The sequence below is a fragment of the Salminus brasiliensis genome, chromosome 20, assembly GCF_030463535.1.
Source record: "Salminus brasiliensis chromosome 20, fSalBra1.hap2, whole genome shotgun sequence".
NCBI lineage: Eukaryota > Metazoa > Chordata > Actinopteri > Characiformes > Bryconidae > Salminus > Salminus brasiliensis.
This window is the reverse complement of record NC_132897.1, coordinates 23,109,654-23,128,229: the sequence shown is the minus strand read 5'-3', so window position 1 is coordinate 23,128,229 and position 18,576 is coordinate 23,109,654. Positions and strand designations below refer to the sequence as shown.

At 38.4% G+C, this 18,576-nt stretch overlaps 1 pseudogene; it reads right to left on the bottom strand.

Annotated features, from left to right (window-relative positions):
* Window positions 1-18,576, bottom strand: part of LOC140542387 (uncharacterized) — a 239,401-nt pseudogene that overhangs the window by 170,874 nt on the left and 49,951 nt on the right.

Here is an 18,576-nt window from a genome sequence, read left to right as displayed (position 1 = left end):
TTGCCTTTTCATTTACACCTGTGTGGCTGTCTGCTTGGCCATTTGTTTGCAATTCAGTGTCTGTCTGTCAATGTGCAACTCTGGCAGTCTTTCTGACTATGCATTTGCAACCATGTTTGACTGTATGTTCCTTTGTCCATCTACACCTCTCTCTGGCTGTCTATAAAGCTGCAGTTCATTCTGTTTGATTCTGGCAGCTACTCTGACTGGCTGTCTATGCATGTGAAACTCCCTATCCGTCTGCAAATGTATGATAATCCCTCTGCAACTTTGTTTGGCTGGCTGTCAGGTGCAGTGATGGCTTTCTTTCTGACTATGTGTCTGCGTCTCTGTTGTTGTGTGCTGCTTTGACTGTTTATCCATGTGCAACTCTGGCTGCCTGTCTTTCTGACTGTGCGTCTGTAACTATATTTGGCTGTGTGAATGTCCATCAACACTCTTTGGCTTGTCTGTCCATCAGCACTCTTTGGCTGTCTATGAATCTGCAATTTTGTTGCGTTCTGTTTAAACTCTGATGGCTGGCTGTCTATCCATGTGCAGTTCAATGGATGGCTGTCTTTCTGACTGTGTGACTGTTTCTGACTGTTTGGCAGTGTGTATTTCGCTCCGCAACTCTGGCTGTTTGTCCATCTACAACTGGTTGACTGGGTGGCTGTCCATTTTAAACTATGTCTGTCTGCAACTGTGTGTGGCGCCGTTTGCATGTCCATGTGCAACTTTGTGGCTGGCTGGCTTTCTTTCCATGTGTGATTCAGTGGCTGGACTGGCTGTCCTTGTGCAACTCTGGCTGGCTCGCTGGCTGCTTACCGTTCTGCATCTCTGTCTGTCTCCATCTAAAACTCTGCAATTCATCCTGCTAAGGCTCTGGCAGTAACTCTGGCTGTGTTTATCCATATGAAACGCTGTATCCATGTGAAACTGTCTGACTATCTGCATCTCTGGCTGGTTGTGTCTATCTGCAACTGTGTGGCAATTTAGTGGCTAATTTTCTTTCAATGTGCAGTTCTGGCTGGCTGGCTGTTTTTCCGACTATGCATCTGCAACTCTGTTTGACTGTATGTATGTCCCTTGGCTTTCGGTCCTTCTGCATCTCTGTCTGTCTGTCAATCTATACCTCTCTGGTTATAAATCTGCAGTTCATTCTGTTTAGACTCTGGTTCCAACTCTGACTGTCTGCAACTGTGTTTGTCTTTAAATCTGCAGCTCTGTGGTTGTTTTTCTGTTCATCTGCAGCTCGTTCTATTTTACCCATCTACAAATCTGTAGCTCGCTGTCTGTCCACCTGCAACTCTGGCTGGCTGGCTGTGATGTGGTAGTGTGGCTTCAAGCAGATGTGAAGGACGCTTCACCACAAGCACACAGCTGAATACTTCCAGGTAAGTTACAGTGATATTGAATTTATGAAACAAGTCAAAGGAAAATGTATATAAAAAATGAAACAGAACAGAACACAAATGAGCTCACTCAGTCGCGCACTCTATTAAATTTATATAGATTTATAACCTCAAGATTGGATTATTGTAATGCTGCTATGGTAGGAAGTTTATGTAAATCTTTAAATAAGCTCAGGGTCATTAAATAAGTTCAGAATGCAGCGGCTTGACTGCTCACTAGAGCTTGAAATTGTGACCACATGTGTCTATTCTCTCGTCCCTGCACTGGATTCCAGTTAAATTCCATGTTGATTATAAAATACTTCTTCTGAAATGAGTCTCTCGATTGTTGGTCCCCACAGCATCTTGGAGAACTTCTTAAACCCTACAACCAGTAATGTACATTTCTTTTGCAGGATTCTGGACTACTATCAGTTTCCCACTTCAGAAGAAGCAACTATTCTGAAGTATTCTAATCATGCTGCTGTAGCCTGTTTTCATACTAACACTGTTCTGTCCTGATCTGATTACAGGTTCTGATTATTATTGTCTTTCTAATCTACATTTAGAGGTCGTACACCAGTCTACTCATACTCCTAAATCCCTTTCTTAATTTTCTTCTTGAAAATGGCCCAGAACATTGTGCACCCTTGACCTCCTTTCAGGCCCCCAGGAATCTGGTTCCTATCCTTTTTCACACACAAGGACAATGCACCACCTAATGTTTAGTTAGTCAATCATACCGATGTCTCTTGTGAGTTTCTGTGTTCAAAACAAAGTGTTTCATCCAAACTGGCTGAGCTGTTCTCGCGTTTGAGACTCTTACCAACACTACTTTAGGAAATGACCGTATGTGGTTGTCCTATGTAGCTTTTACAGCCACAGTGCTTCAGGACTGAAATAAGGGGGTGAGGACACCAGTCTTACGGGATGATAGAAATCATCCAAATTACCAAAATGTTTGGTAAATGGAAAATGTTTATGGACTCTGAGCTGATCATATGGATTGCAGTGCTTGTGCTCGAGACTGCTGCATTATCCTGTTCATTCGAGGCCTTTTTCTCGGAGTGGTAGATATGTCTGTTTCTTTGCAAATGTATTTTGGCCACAATTCTGTCTCTACTGTTATGACCTTGATCAATTCTACCCGTGTCATTTGTACAGTAAGTCCTGTGGCAAAAGAGGCCTGAGTTTAGGGAAGGACATTTTTATTGTATCCAATTCTTTGAGTATGTTTATGTAGTTAGGACTTTCCCTGTGAATCAAGGCCTTGTTTTATCTAAGATGTGCTTGAAACCTTTACTGTTTTTTTTTCTTTTTTTTTGTTGAGGTTTTAAGCTTGCCGTGATCTGACTCCCACCCTACCCATTGGATCTCCTAACCCCTTGTTTTCCCCCCTCCTTTCTGTTTTCTCTCTCTCTCTCTCTACCATGTATTGAGATGCCCAGTTCCAGCTATTCCATCCTTGTACCACCAGACCTGGCTCTCGACTATCCTACAGCCCACTGTCCTGATCTAGAGCCTCGTGTTGATTCATCCTCACCTCACTGCATGACCATGCATACCTGCCTGGACTTCAACATTTCACTCACGTTTTCATCTTTTATGGCTTGACGGCGCATTTCCATATTCTCTTAATTCAGTATTGATTTATTGTTTTTATTCCTGGGTTTTATTCTAGGTATTTATACCCAGATCTCTGTTAAATGCTTTGTGATGACATTCGTTGTTTTATAAATAAACTTGAATTGATTTTATAAGGCTTTTTTCCCCTTTTATCTATTTTGTTTTTTGCCAATGTTTCAATATCACTCCCATTTCCTTACTTGTTGACACTTTGAACATATAGTCGAGTGATGACGCCAACTGCTCGTACTTTCCTGCTTTAGAGAGACTAGGGCTGTCAGCTTGTATATCATATATACTCTTCTATATTCTGAAAGCAGTGTGTGCAGTCTTTAATCCCTTATTTTTCACTAATAATAATAATCATAATACATGTAACATTTGCTGTTACTTTACTTTGTGTGTTATTATAGTAGTCTAGTGGTTATAGATTTAGTCTCTATGTAGTCCAAGCTATGTAGAAGTCAAAACAGTAAAAGTCAATACAAAAAACAACCGAACTGTTCACTAATGCTGATTAGAGGTTTCTGATTGAATACTCACGACAGGAAGATCTTACTCGGGCCAAAGGCCAGTATATTAATTATGAATTACTTCAGGTGACCATATATATGTAAATTCAGTATGTGAGTAAAAGGGGAACACACATTTACTTTCACTGTTATGGTAAATTTATCTTTACCCCTTATCTCGTGTACATTACGTCCTCTCTGTAATCTTCTCATCCTGAACTGAATTTAGAGCATCTATCGACCGATACTTGGAAAATACTTGAACATGGTCTCCCAGGTGGTAGGTGGGATGAGAAGAATCATATCTTAAAATAAAAAAATATGTGAAAAAACTGGATGTAGTTCAGTTCATGACCGTCATGAAAAGGGAGAGTGACGGTTTGTAAACAGAAGAATTGATAAATCTGTAGAATCCTCACTTGAACTGAATGTTTAAATGCACTGGAACTAAAGAAACAAACTGTAGCTGGTCTCTGTGGCCTAGACTTTGCAAAGGCTTGTGGGAGGGTGCGGGGAGATTGCCTCTCCAAGGCCAAGTGAGGTGAGGGTCCCGGAGAGCAGGAGATAAGAACTAATAAACTGCTGTTATATTTAATATATGCCGGAGTTAATCGTTTAGACACTACAGTCTTTTAGACGTCTAAATTAAACAGCCCATAATGTTGAATATTAATGGTTTTCAAATGCTGCCATGGAGTTTCAGTTCATAGTTTCTAAAATGAATCTGGGTCTGGGTTCATGTTGGGAAATAAGGACTGTTTACACTCATTATGGAACTTAAAGGTGAAGGTCACTTTAGGTCAGTCTGAAACCACATTAAGGTCATTTTTTCCAGGCCTCCTCATACTGTGGTTATTAGCACAACAAAACGGAGACAGTTGAGGGTAAAGAGACATAAGTAGACAATTCAGTCCAGTTTCACAGAGATTACACTGATTCAGGATGAAAAGCGACTCAGCAGCGCCACCTACAGGTCAGATATCATACCTGCAGCAGCAGCTCCAGTCATAGACTCACTTATTAACGAGGCTAATCGTCTCATCTTAAGGCATTTTAGCACATTAAATATGTAAATATTACCATTGTTATTATTGTTAATAAATAATGACAACCACAATAATTTCCTTTATGTATTACAGATGTGATGTTTTCATGATACAGTTGTTTTCAATAATAATAATAATAAGAAGAAGAATAAATAAATAAATAATGATAAATAATTTATTAGTTACTGTCATACCTGGTCAGACGTGACAGTGAACACAAGGAAACACTTGCAGGGATGGACGATGCAGGACTTTAATGTAACCTGGGCAAAAGTAAACAGACACAACAAAGCAAAGCACAACCGGGGGAACAGCAATCTAATGCACAGAACCAGAAACAAAATCAAAACCTCACAACTCAAACTGGACACAGTAACACAGCTGGGACTGGGAGGAAGCTGAGCAGTATTCAGGAAAACGAGAAACACATCAAACAAAAGCAGAACACTAGACGGAGCTTGGGCCAGGAGAAAGAACACAAGTGAGGTGTTGAAAAAACAATGAACAGAAACCTGGAAGCAGAAAAACCAACAAACCAAAACAATGAAGGAAAAACAGAGAAGAAATCCATTAGTTTTGGGATGAGTTGGGGAGTTTGGGATGAGGTGGGGTGGTAATCCTCACATCCATGCTCGTTCTGCAGAGAAGAAAATAAGATACTTTTTAATACCCTTGATTTCAGAAGAAATAATGAATGAGCAGGTGTCCACAAACATTTGGACATGTGTATCTACTCTCTGTTTACCTTCTGTGAGTTTCAATGTACCTCAGTAAACTGTCCTCTGAACAGAAAGTACTCACAGTGTCTACGATACGTCTTCTCAGCTTTCTGCAGCTTTTGCTTATTTCTCCCTTTGAGGAAAACAATGATCGGCACTGATACGAGTAACAGTCCTGCTGCTGCGGCTGAAAAACTGATGATGGGAACCAACGATACTGAGGGAGAAATTACTGTCAGAATATTTACACTTCAGGAGAACTAGTCCAGAAAAACGATGAGCTCATCTTATTACTGTAACTTTCACAGTGACGGCCAAGAGTTCCGTGTTGGAGGATCTAAAAGAGCGTGAAGACACAGTTACTTCATAAACACAGCTGTAGTTTCCCTGGTGGACATAATCAGCCTCAGGGAAGGAGAAGGTGGTTGAGTGGTTAACAGCTGACTGAGTTTTGGTGATGCTGGATTCACCACTGAACTCCAGGTGGAAGGAGCCTCCTGGATACTGCGGTTGAACGGAGCAGATGATGGAGCTGTAGCTCCTGGTCACTTCAGGCCCTTCAAGCCGCCAGTGAAACACTGAAGGAGATGTTGGGCTGCAGCAAATTCACTGGAAAAGAGGAACTGGTATCAGTAGCTGTAAACTGGTACAACATTCACACAGGCCACATTGTGATTGCAGCAGCTCACCCACAGTGGCTGTTCACACATACAGCAGTTGTCTGTGGAAGCTACTGTTTGTGAGCTGATGACAGCCAGACAGATACCAGTTAAGTTGCTCTACTAAAAATAGATAATGGCCAATGACCAAATGTTTGTTGACACACCTTCTAATGACTGAATTCAGCATCTTTAAGGTGCACCCATTTCTGACACAGATGTGCAAACAGCACACAGCTTGTCTAGTGCTTGTAGAAAAGTACTGCCATTAGAATAGGACACTTTTTATGGAGCAGATAGTAAACATGAACCTTCTTGCGCCATGCCTGATGTCAGGCGTGGGTTAGAGGGGTATAAAACCACCCAGCATTGAGCTGAATTATGGTGGTGCTCCATCTAATAGTTGAGGTGGTGGGGTGGTGATCATCCAACATCCTGACCTCACTAACGCTCTTGTCACTGAATGCAATCAAATCCTCACAGCAATGCTCCTCCAAACTCTAGTAGAAAGCCTTCTTCCCTGAACAGTAGAGACAGTTACTCCAACAAAAGCAGGATAAATACTTTTTTTTATATCCTTCATTTTGAACAAACAATGAATGAGCAGGTGTCCAAATACTTTTGTCCATATAGTGTAAATCACAGAATTCTTGATTTAGCGCTAATTAGTATAATATAATATTCTCTTTAATTTTCATTGGTTCTTATAACTTCATATAGTCCATACCGGTTCTCTAAACAGAGCAGCACATGCTAAGCACAAAACTGGCCGGGTGTGAATCCGGTAGTGGCACACTTTTTTTATGGACGTTTTTAGACAGCCAGTAGCAATCCGTGCTGCTCACATATGATTACAGAATGCTGCTACTACTACTGCAGTCAGATGAGCTTATTATAAAGCCTTTCTCTGTTCTCTTACCCACAGTGATGCTGATGGAGTTGCTCCTGTCTGATTTGTATAAGATGTTACAGTGGTCACAGCTGTACTGGACTGCTTCCCCAGGTGAGACGAGTTTGAGGTGTTTAGGGTGAGCTTTGGGCTCTCCAGGGCGTCTGTTGAAGGAATGTGATTAGTCTCTGATCATTAATGGTGCCAGTTAGTTTTTGTTATTAAGAAACCTCTGACTTCTGACTTATAAAGACTACATGCACAGTAAAGTTCCCAGTGTTAAATCAGCACTTAAGTAATCAATACAGTTCAGCTCACCCTTCTAACACTATGCAGTGTAATAGTACAGTCTAATAACAGAAGTTAATGGAAGATCTGTTTGTCCTATTGACCAGAATGCTTCTTGGTCTGCTAGCTTGCATGACATCCAGGTAATCCAAGTACATCCTGGATACATGTGGTTTTTTAATCATGCTTAATATACCAGCTACAGTGTGTGCAAACCTGGTGAAGACAGGAAACGTTTGACCTGTCATTGCCAACAAAGGTTATGTTACAAAGTTTTGAGTTGAACTTTTGTTATTGACCAAATACTTATTTTCCACCAAAATTTACAAATAAATTCTTTACAAATCCTACAATGTCATTTCCTGGATTATAGTTGAAGTGTACCTATGATGAAAATTACAGACCTCTCTCCTCTTTCTTAAATGATTATTAAATACAACAAATGAAAATCTAAATAAATTAACCTCAAAAAAGAATGACGTTCACCTGTTAATGTTATTATCATGGCGTGTACGGCCAGACCTGAAGGGATGAACACTCGCAGAGATGGAAATCAAAGCATGGTACTTTATTAACCAAATACAAAACAAAGAGATATGAACAGCAAAGTGCAGCAACATGGGCAAAACTAGAGCTGAGCTGAACACGCCAGTAACGCGTGATGAATCCCAGAGCGTCACAGGGATTCCAGTCGAGTCAATTCACGGCAGAGAACAAAGGGAACTACACTCCTTTCTCCTTACTCCCAGTCCCAGGTGAAACACATGAACAATGAATCAACACAAATAAACAGACACGATCAGGAAGTCCCTATTTGGGCCTGTGGGCAGCGGCCCGGGGGAGGGCACGATAACGAGGGCTTGACAGTTATAGCTTTATGGTAACAGTAGGGGGCATTGGCATCTTTCAGAACCAATATTCTGCAGACAACGGTAAACAATTATTTAATACTTAAATATACTTTTGTCATTTGTAATTACACTGATTATTCTTATGTATATGATTATTTAATATATTTTTAATTATAACAATTTTATTTTTGAACATCCAGTGAACAGTTTAAACTCACCGGGCATATCGAGAGTCTCTACACCCAACTGAATGATGCGTGGAAGAATCGCCATCTAGCGATCATTATATGTCAGTAACAGCTTCCTTGTATAAAGACTCGCTTCCCGGCGCTTCTCGTGACATTCAGGGTGACATGGTAAATATTTGTTGTCGTTCCTTGTGTAACATTTTCTATATTTAATTTAACATAAAACACGACTCATATGAGGGGTTAGGTTGGGTGGTGTGAGCAGTTTAACTGAACCCTACGCCACTGTTTCCTTTAAATATTTCTTTAACTAGAAGCTGAGTGAATATTTACTGCTGGAAGGTCTAATTTACACTGGAGAGTGATATCATTTTCCTTTATGCTTTAAAAATTAAATTCTTTAGAAATTTGGATTCAGTTTTTATTACACACTGTGCTGTAATGGCTCCCGCGAGCTTAAGACTCTCCACAGGGGGCGCCATTAGCGCGATGTACTTGAAGTACTTGAGCAGCTTTGGTGTAGAGATGCTCACTGAGAAGCTTTTCAGAGTATTAAACACAGTTCAGTGCTGTTGAAGCATTTGACTCCTGGCTCCATGCTGCCACCTAGCGTCTAGTTTAATCTCCTACAATGACTGTTTCTGTCGTTTAATACAACTACACCTTTCATACAACGCAAATGTCAATTTGATATTTTCAAAATTAAATTAATATACCACTGAACTGATATAATTCTCATTCTTATTAACCACCGAAAAAAATAATAAAATTAACTTTATTTGACCTAAAAATGTCTCTCTCTTCTTTCTTTTTTACACACTTTCACACATTCTGGAAAGTAGGCGTCAGAGGGACTGAGACAAAAGTATTAAGTTATTCAGACAAAATCTAAGATAAAAGTCTTTATTAATGGATCAGTGTATAAATGTAGCCGGTCCTCTTTACATCCGGGATACCCGTCCACGACTCTGCGTTGTGTCCAGCTGCACAGAGAACCTGGTTCAGCCTGGTTCTTCTCTTCGACCGTGCTCCAGCCCGTCTAAATGAAATGAAGAGATGCAGTTCACTAAAGAGAAGCAGCCTCTGTCTCCTCAGTCATGCTGCAGCACAGACTAGCTGAGCTACAGGCTAAGCTTAATACACTGCATTCAACCCATATTCACTTCCTAATCAATGCTGAACGAATCTGTGTGTGTCTGTTGTGAGTGTTGGACCCTCATCTGTTTAGAAGCATACTGTCCTAATTGCTGCTGCTCCAACATTGCATTTAAACCACTCCCATTTGTTCAAAGGTGAAATTTCCAGTAGTGAAATATCTTCAATTAAGCAAAAGGTTACTATTAAATTTCCTAATTGAATTAAAAGGTGATTTACATTTGTTCAAAGAGAGGAAGAAGGGAACTGAACAGTGATCAGTTAAAGGAGATGCTGAAATTTCGCAACTTTAAATACTATCCATCATATTGTGAGAGATTAACCAGTAGTGTAGCCTTGAACACTGAGCATTATTAGAAGCATTAAACCAGGTGTACTGTCTGGCATTGGGGTTTCTTGTCCTCCAACAGTTTGTCAGATTAGTATTGGAGACTAAGTTATTAAGAATTTAATAAAATAGATGCTGCTGCCCTCTAGAGGGAAGATGGTCAACTGAGTCGTCTGGAACTACAATAAAGTCTTCTCCTACAACCACCTGATCTGTCCAGTATTTTACCTCCCATTACTTTATCTTCCTACAAAGGTCTGCTTAAAATAGCCTAAACCTCAGCTGAACCTAAAAAAACTGACACTAAGCCTAACTTTAAATCCAGCCTAAACCTCAGCTGAACCTAAAACTGATGTCAAGCCTAACTTTTAATCAAGCCTAACCTGAGCTGAACCTAAAACTGACACTAAGCCTAACTTTAAATCAAGCCTAAACCTCAGCTGAACCTAAAACTGATGTCAAGCCTAACTTTTAATCAAGCCTAACCTGAGCTGAACCTAAAACTGACACTAAGCCTAACTTTAAATCAAGCCTAAACCTCAGCTGAACCTAAAACTGATGTCAAGCCTAACTTTAAATCAAGTCTAAACCTGAGCTGAACCTAAAACTGACACTAAGCCATGGTGGACATTTCTAAATAAGCAGAAATCACTATTAATGCTCCAAAGTAATATATTTATTGAAAAGCTTTCGGCCGGGGAGAAGCTCCTGGCAAATACTCCGAGATCTCTGAAGGTTGACCAAGTTACAAAAGGTCATATATATCTTCCCAAAGGGGTGTTGTCACTTTCCATTGATTCACAGAAGACAAAGAAGTTATTGAAGCGCATTGGTTACACCTAACTGTGATATGAATAAACAAAAGGGTGTTAACATACGTGCATAATTAATGAAGAGGAAGGAAGCTCAAATATGTTTTTTAGAAGCCCCTCACACCTGGAGATACCCAAACGAGTTGGTATGCAACTTCGAGGTCACTTGAACAATAACTCACTGTGGCCAGCATAGAGAAAACAGATAAGGTCTACACTTGGGATCGGAGGAGTAGCTAGTTTGTTCCACTCCGGCTGAAGGGGAGTAACTGATTTGTGGTCTCCTTCATATGGAGCAGTAAAAGTCCACCCGAAAGTTTTGATTAAGTGCGTAAGTCTAGTAGTATGTTAGCCTGGATATAATTTACTAAGAGAATGATGATGAAATGAAATACATATGGTATATGTGAGAGATAATAATCACCTGACTATGTACTACTATGATCTCAAAACCACATTTCCTCCCTTTAAACATAAAATGTCAAACAAAGATTCTAACTGTTCAGAACTAGTTGATCTGAATTTAGATCTATGTCCACGATTCCAATGACCTCTACATGTCATAAAATCTAATACAATTGTTCATAAAGATAGGAGAGCATGAAGTATAAGTAAGAACAAGTGTAACATAAAGGTCAAAGTCCTGTCTGTTTCCCTAAAGAAAATTCTAACACACTAGACGGAAAACAGTGGAAACAACAACAAACTTGTCGACAAGCATCTGCTTCTGGGCCACTACTCCGGGCCAGCATTGGTTTATCTGTGGCATGGAAACAACCGTCTTCTGCCTAGTGGAGCTTTGCACTACATAGGAGACGTTGGGCATAAAAGGGAGAGGTTACTAGCACGTCATCTGATCACCTGGATCTTCAGACACAAAGCTGTCTGGAACAGTCTCTCTCTTGCAATGTGAGCAGTGGATCCATGAGCCTTCCTTCGATAGGCTTTCACTACCACCCAGTCACCGACTTTCACAGAGTGTAGATGACCCTCATCACTCACTGGCAACACCTCTTTCACCTGTGAATGAATAGACTGAAGAGTTTTGCACAGTGCACTCATATAATCAATCATGTGATCATCGACCTGCTGTAGAGAGCATTCAACTGGCCTGTAAAGAGAAAGGTTAGGAAAACCACATAATACTTCCATTGGGCTCAGTCCTGTTTGGCGGTTTGAATTATTTGATGGTCTGGTTTAGACGTTCCCATGCACCAGCCGACTGCGGATGATAAGCGCAATGTGTTTTCAAATCAATTTTCAAAGCACCAGAAAGATGTTGGATCAGTTTGTTCTAAAAGTGCTTGCCATTGTCTGATGAAATGTTTACTGGAACTCCAAAGGAGGTACTCTAGTAATTACTTCCCTTAGCAAGCATTTTGCTACTGCGAGTGTGTCTTGTTTTCTACATGGAAAGCACTCATGTCAATGATTATCAGACAATACCAGTAATTTTGGCATGGTGTTAGCTCAATGAAGTCAATCATAATGTGTTCAAATGGAAAATTTGAAGTAGGATGTGCCGATTGAGCTGTCGTGTCATTTTCCCTATGTTATGTTCGTACAAATGACTCAGGATTTGCAAAACTTTTCTGCAAACGTTGAAAAACCTGGCGCCCACCAGTGTTTGTTCGCTGTTGCTACCATCGGCCCTTTTGATACATGGTCCAATCCGTGTATCAATTTCGCCAAAAAGGGAAAGCAAAAGCTTGGAAGTGCCATGCGGCCCCTTCAGATTCACACCACAACCCTGATTGTGCATCATTCTCGACACAATACATCATATTCATTTATGTAACAATTTCTTCTGCTAATTAAAGATTATTCCTGCCTGAAAGACCAGAAAACAACATTCAAACATTTTTAACCACTGAAACCACTGAAGTCCTATAATTGTTGATTAAAAGTGTGTTGAGTTGTTTTCCTCTGTTGCCTGCCAAGTGACAGCATTCCACCACTAGATTACAGTGTATCCTTTTTGATGTGATTTTTTTCAACAAGTGGAATTAAGAAATAGCTACAAATATTGATCCCAAAATGTCCAGGAAAAGAAAAATTGATGCCGATGGAAGACCGTTTCAAGAGAGATGGGAAGGCGAATACATGTTTGTGCTTCAAGGAGAAAAAAACGGTATGTCTTTTGTGTTGTGAGGCGGTGGCAGTTGTCAAGGAGTACAATTTACGTCTGCACTTTGATACCAAACACGGAGCTAAGTATGCCAAAGTTAGCCTTCAAGAAAAGCAACAAATTGTACAAGAATTAAAAGGCAAACTGCGATCGCAGCAGAATATGTTCACAAGAGCTACGGCCCAAAACAACGCAGCTATGAAAGCTGGCTTTATTGTAGCTGAAGAAATCGCTCGCACATCTAAGTCTTTTTCAGAGGGTGCATTTTTGAAGCAGTGTATGCTGAAGGTCTGTGAGCAGCTGTGTCCCGACCAGAGAATTAGGGAACTTGCAGGAAACCTGGCAACACAGCTGGCCGCAGAGACGCGCAACTACATCACCTTTTCATTAGCGCTTGATGAAAGCACAGACAGCACGGATACAGCGCAGCTATCCATTTTCATTAGAGGCGTGAAGTCGGACCTCTCTGTCACTGAAGAGCTGTTGGATATAGCTGCCATGCATGGGACCACAACAGTATGGGACATTTTTGATGCGGTGGAGAAGTCCTTAAGTAAAAATGCATTGCCCTGGCAAAAATTGGTTGGATTAACCATAGACGCCGCACCTGCAATGTGTGGAGGAAAATCGGGCTTGGTTGGACTAATGAAAGAGAAAATGCAAGAGTCAAGTCAAGTCAGATTTATTTGTATTGCGCTTTTTACAACTGTTGTCATCACAAAGCAGCTTTACATAAATAGTGATTAATAAAAGAGAGACAAAGAAGAAATAACGAATCAAAGACCCCCAATGAGCAAGCCAACGGCGACAGTGGCAAGGAAAAACTCCCTCAGAGCTGGAGGAAGACACCTTGGGAGGAACCAAGACTCACAAGGGGGACCCATCCTCCTCTGGCCAGAACTATTTAAACATTAATAATAAAATTTCCAAACCAGATACAACAGATAGTTAAAAATGTTTTTAACATGGTCGCTAAACAGGTAGCAGTGGTAGGCGTGTGAGCTGCTGGTCTGCTATGGGTGGTGGTGGGTCGGGGGCCTGCTGGTTGGACCGGTAGGTGGCAGCTGGTTTGACGAAGGTAGAGGGGACCTTAACGGGTAATCTTCCAGCAGGTCGGGCCGGGTGGCCATTTACTCGGAGAGGGTAAAGAGAGAGGGTTAATTCAGAGAGCAGAGAATGTTGGTCAGTATCAGATTGTGTCTGACGACTCCGGCAGGTCTGACTATTACAGCCTAATTAAAAGGAGAGAGCCAGAAGGTAACACGGACACGGGAGCACCCATCTGCACCGTCAACAAACCTGAGTGATCGCGTGTAAGCTGCGAGACGACAGCTCCAGCATCTCAGTGTACTTCAATTCCCTGGGTCTAATAAATTCTTTATGTGATGTGATTTTCAGAATTATTTTTCTCATTTTGTCTCTCATAGTTGAGGTCTACCTATGATGTCAATTACAGGCCTCTCTCATTTTTTTAAGTGGGAGAACTTGCACAATTGGTGACTGACTAAATACTTTTTTTCCCCACTGTAGGAGAACTTTGTAGTTCTAGAATTACAGATTGTAGTCCTCCTGTTTCTCTGCATACATTATTATGTAAAGTATCCTGTACGATTAGTGTGAGTTGAAAACATGGAAAATGGGTTCAGAAACAAGTGCAACTAATAACATTCAGTGGCCAGTGAATGGTAAACGGTGCCCATTACTTCTGGGATGAGCTGGGGAAACTTTAATCTTTCAGTTGGGGATGAGGTTGGGTGATGATCATCCAATATTCTGACCGCACCAATGCCCTTGTTGATAAATGCAATCAAATCTTTACAGTGATGCTCCAAAATTTAAGATTCTGAAATCTCAAATAAAATATATTATAAATATAGATCATAACACATACAGACCTGTTTACAATGTAAATCTCTTTCAAATATCTGTCCTTATCCCTGTAAAAATTATAGCAAAAAAGTAGTAGCAGCACTTTATTATATTAAAAATATTATATTATATTTCATCTTAATGTTTCACCTCTAGATTTCAAACTGCAATTCATACTTATTTATTTCCACTTTTATTATTATTGTTATTAGTAGTAGAAAGAGGAGGATTAACAATGGACTTACAATAATAAACAATAATTCACACAAACTCAAGAGAAGGAGAGAGGTGAAGAGCTAAAAAGTGGAGCTAAAATGAGATGATTAAACAGTGAAGCAGAAAAAAACCCGCTTTAAAAACTACAGAGCTGTAAATCAGAACTTCTACACCCACTGTCTACCACTGCTCCCTTTACCTTCACTAAATAAGTCCTGTCTGCTTCAGACCGGAAATTCAGTTCCGCTTGCTGGAGCTTCATCTCCATCTGCTGGAAGCTAATCAGTTCATAGACCTCCTGGAGAAGATCGTTCCAGAAAAATGACTTTAATCTTACGTTTATCTCAGCAGTGTTAATATTAAAATTCTCAGCAGTGTTAATATTACATTTATCTCAGCAGTGTTAATATTAAATATATCTCAGTAGTGTTAATATTAATTTTATCTCAGCAGTGTTAATATTAAATATATCTCAGCAATATTAATATAAAATTTATCTCAGTAGTGTTAATATTACATTTATCTCAGCAGTGTTAATATTAAATATATCTCAGCAGTATTAATATTAAATATATCTCAGCAGTGCTTTGTCAGGTCCACAGGCTTCAAGGTCCAGGACTTTTATATTATATACACATCTCACTATCTCGCCTGACACCCTGACTCCCAACCAGCCTCAGGTGGCTTTCAGGTTTAGCTCATGTTAGTTTGTCTCGTTTGTTTGGTTTATTCATTCTTTCTTGTTATTGCTGCATTCTTGTTTCCCCTGTTTGGTTTAATAAAGTCTTGCATCGCACCGCGAGTGTTCACTCGTCATTGTCCTAACCAGTCCTGACCCAGCAGTGTTAATAATCTTACATTAATCTCAGCAGTGTTAATAATCTTACATTAATCTCAGCAGTGTTGATTTTACATTATTCTCAGCAGTTCAAATAATAAATTTATCTCAATAGTGCTAATCCGAAATTTATGATTATGATTAGCACTATTGAGATACGTTTATTATTTGAACTGATGAGAAATTTACTATTAACACTGCTGAGAAATTTAGGATTAGCACTGCTGAGATCAATTTAATATTAACACTGCTGAGATACCTTTAGGATTATGATTAGCACTATTGAGATACATTTATTATTTGAACTGCTGAGAGAAATGTAGGATTAGCACTGCTGAGAAATTGATCTCAGCAGTGTTAATAATAAATTTGTCTCAGCAGTATTATTACATTTCTCAGAAGTGCTAATCATGCATTTATCTCAGCAGTGTTAATGTTAAATTTCTCAATAGTGCTAAATATTAAATTATCTCAGCAGTGTTCATATTAAATTTATCCCAGCAGTGCTAATCATAAGTTGATCTCAGCAGTGTTAATATTAAATTCATCTGAGCAGTGATCATAACTTTCTCAGCAGTGCTAATCTTAAATTTATCTCAGCAGTGATGATCTGAAATTTCTTAGCAGTGCTAATCATACATTTACCACAGCAGTGCTAATAATAAATTTACCTCAGCAGTGCTAATCTGAAATTAATCTAATCAGTGTTAATATTAAATTCATCTGAGCAGTGATCATAACTTTCTCAGCAGCGCTAATCTTATATTTATCTCAGCAGTGTTGATCAGAAATTTACCTCAGCAGTGCTAATCCTAAATTTATCTGAAATTTCTCAGCCATGTTAATATTAATTTAATTATTAATTTTCTCAGCAATGCTAATCATAATTTTATCTCAATAGTGTTAAGAAAAATAAATTCATCTCAGCAGTGCTAATCAGAAATTTATCTCAGCAGTGTTAATATTAAATTCATCTCAGCAGTGATCATAAATTTACCTCAGCAGTGCTAATCATAAGTTTACCTTAGCAGTGCTAATCATAAATTAATCTCAGCAGTGTTAATATTAAATTTATCTGAGCAGTGATCATAACTTTCTCAGCAGTGCTAATCATAAATTTATCACAGCAATGTTAATATTAAATGCATCTCACCATCTTAAATGTACCTTAGCGGTATTAATCTTACATTTATTTAAGCAGTGTTAATATTAAATTCACCTCAGCAGTGCTAATCAGAAATTCACCTCAGCAGAGCTAATCTTAATTTTATCTCAGCAATGTTAATATGACATTTATTTAAGCAGTGTTAATATTAAATTAATCTCAGCAGTGCTAATCTTAAATTTACCCCTTTTCCACCCTCCACTCAGCAGTGCTAATCTTACATTTACCTCAGCAGTGCTAATCTTAAATTTATCTCAGCAGGGCTAATCTTAAATTGATCTCAGCAGTGCTAATCATACATTTACCACAGCAGTGTTAAAATTAAATGCATCTCAGCAGTGCTAATCATAAATTTATCTCAGCAGTGTTATATATTACATTTATTTCAATAGTGCTAATCTTAAATTTAGAAATAATTTACTTTAAATAATTTCTATAATTTTAGAAATAATTTACCTCAGCAGTGTTAATCCTAAATCTTTCTCAGCAGTGTTAATCTTAAATTTATCTCAGCAATGTTAATATTAAATGTATCTCAGCAGTTCTTATCATAAATTTATCTCAGAAGACTTAATATTACAATTATCTCACCAGTGCTAATCTTAAAAGTACCTTAGAGGTATTAATTTTACATTTATTTAAGCAGTATTAATATGAAATTTATCTCAGCAGTGCTAATAATAAATTTATCTCAGCAATGCTAATCATAATTTTATCTCAGCAATGTTAATGACATTTATTTAAGCAGTGTTAATATTAAATTAATCTCAACAGTGTTAATATTACATTTATCTGAGCAGTGATCATAACTTTCTCAGCAGCGCTAATCCTAAATTTCTCTCAGCAGTGCTAATCAGAAATTCACCTCAGCAGAACTAATCTTAATTTTATCTCAGCAATGTTAATATGACATTTATTTAAGCAATGTTAATATTAAATTAATCTCAACAGTGTTAATATGACATTTATCTCAACAGTGTTAATATGACATTTATCTCAACAGTGATCATAAATTTACCTCAGCAGTGTTAATATAAAATTTCTCAGCAGTGCCACTCAAAAATTTCTTAAGAGTGTTAAAATTAAATTTCTCAGCAGTGTTAATATTAAATTCATGTCAGCAGTGATAATCATACATTTACCACAGCAGTGTTAACCTTACATTTATCTCAGCAGTGTTAATATTAAATCCATCTCAGCAGTTCAAATAATAAATGTCTCAATAGTGCTAATCATAATCCTAAATTTATCTCAGCAGTGTAAATAATAATTTTATCTCAGCAGTGCTAATCATAAATTTATCTCAGCAGTGCTAATCATAAATATCTCCGCAGTGCTATATATTACATTTATTTCAATAGTGCTAACCTTAAATTTATCTCAGCAGTGTTAATCCTAAATCTTTCTCAGCAGTGTTAATCTTAAATTTATCTCAGCAATGTTAATATTAAATGTATCTCAGCAGTTCTTATCATAAATTTATCTCAGAAGACTTAATATTACAATTATCTCACCAGTGCTAATCGTAAAAGTACCTTAGCGGTATTAATTTTACATTTATTTAAGCAGTATTAATATGAAATTTATCTCAGCAGTGCTAATCATACATTTACCACAGCAGTGTTAATCTTAAATTTATCTCAGCAATGCTAATCATAATTTTCTCAGCAATGTTAATATGACATTTATTTAAGCAGTGTTAATATTAAATTAATCTCAACAGTGTTAATATTACATTTATCTGAGCAGTTTTCATAACTTTATCTCAGCAGTTCAAATAATAAATGTCTCAATAGTGCTAATCATAATCCTAAATTTATCTCAGCAGCGTTAATATTAAATTCATCTAAGTAGTGATCATAAATTTACCTCAGCAGTGCTAATCATAAGTTTATCTCAGCAATGTTTATATTA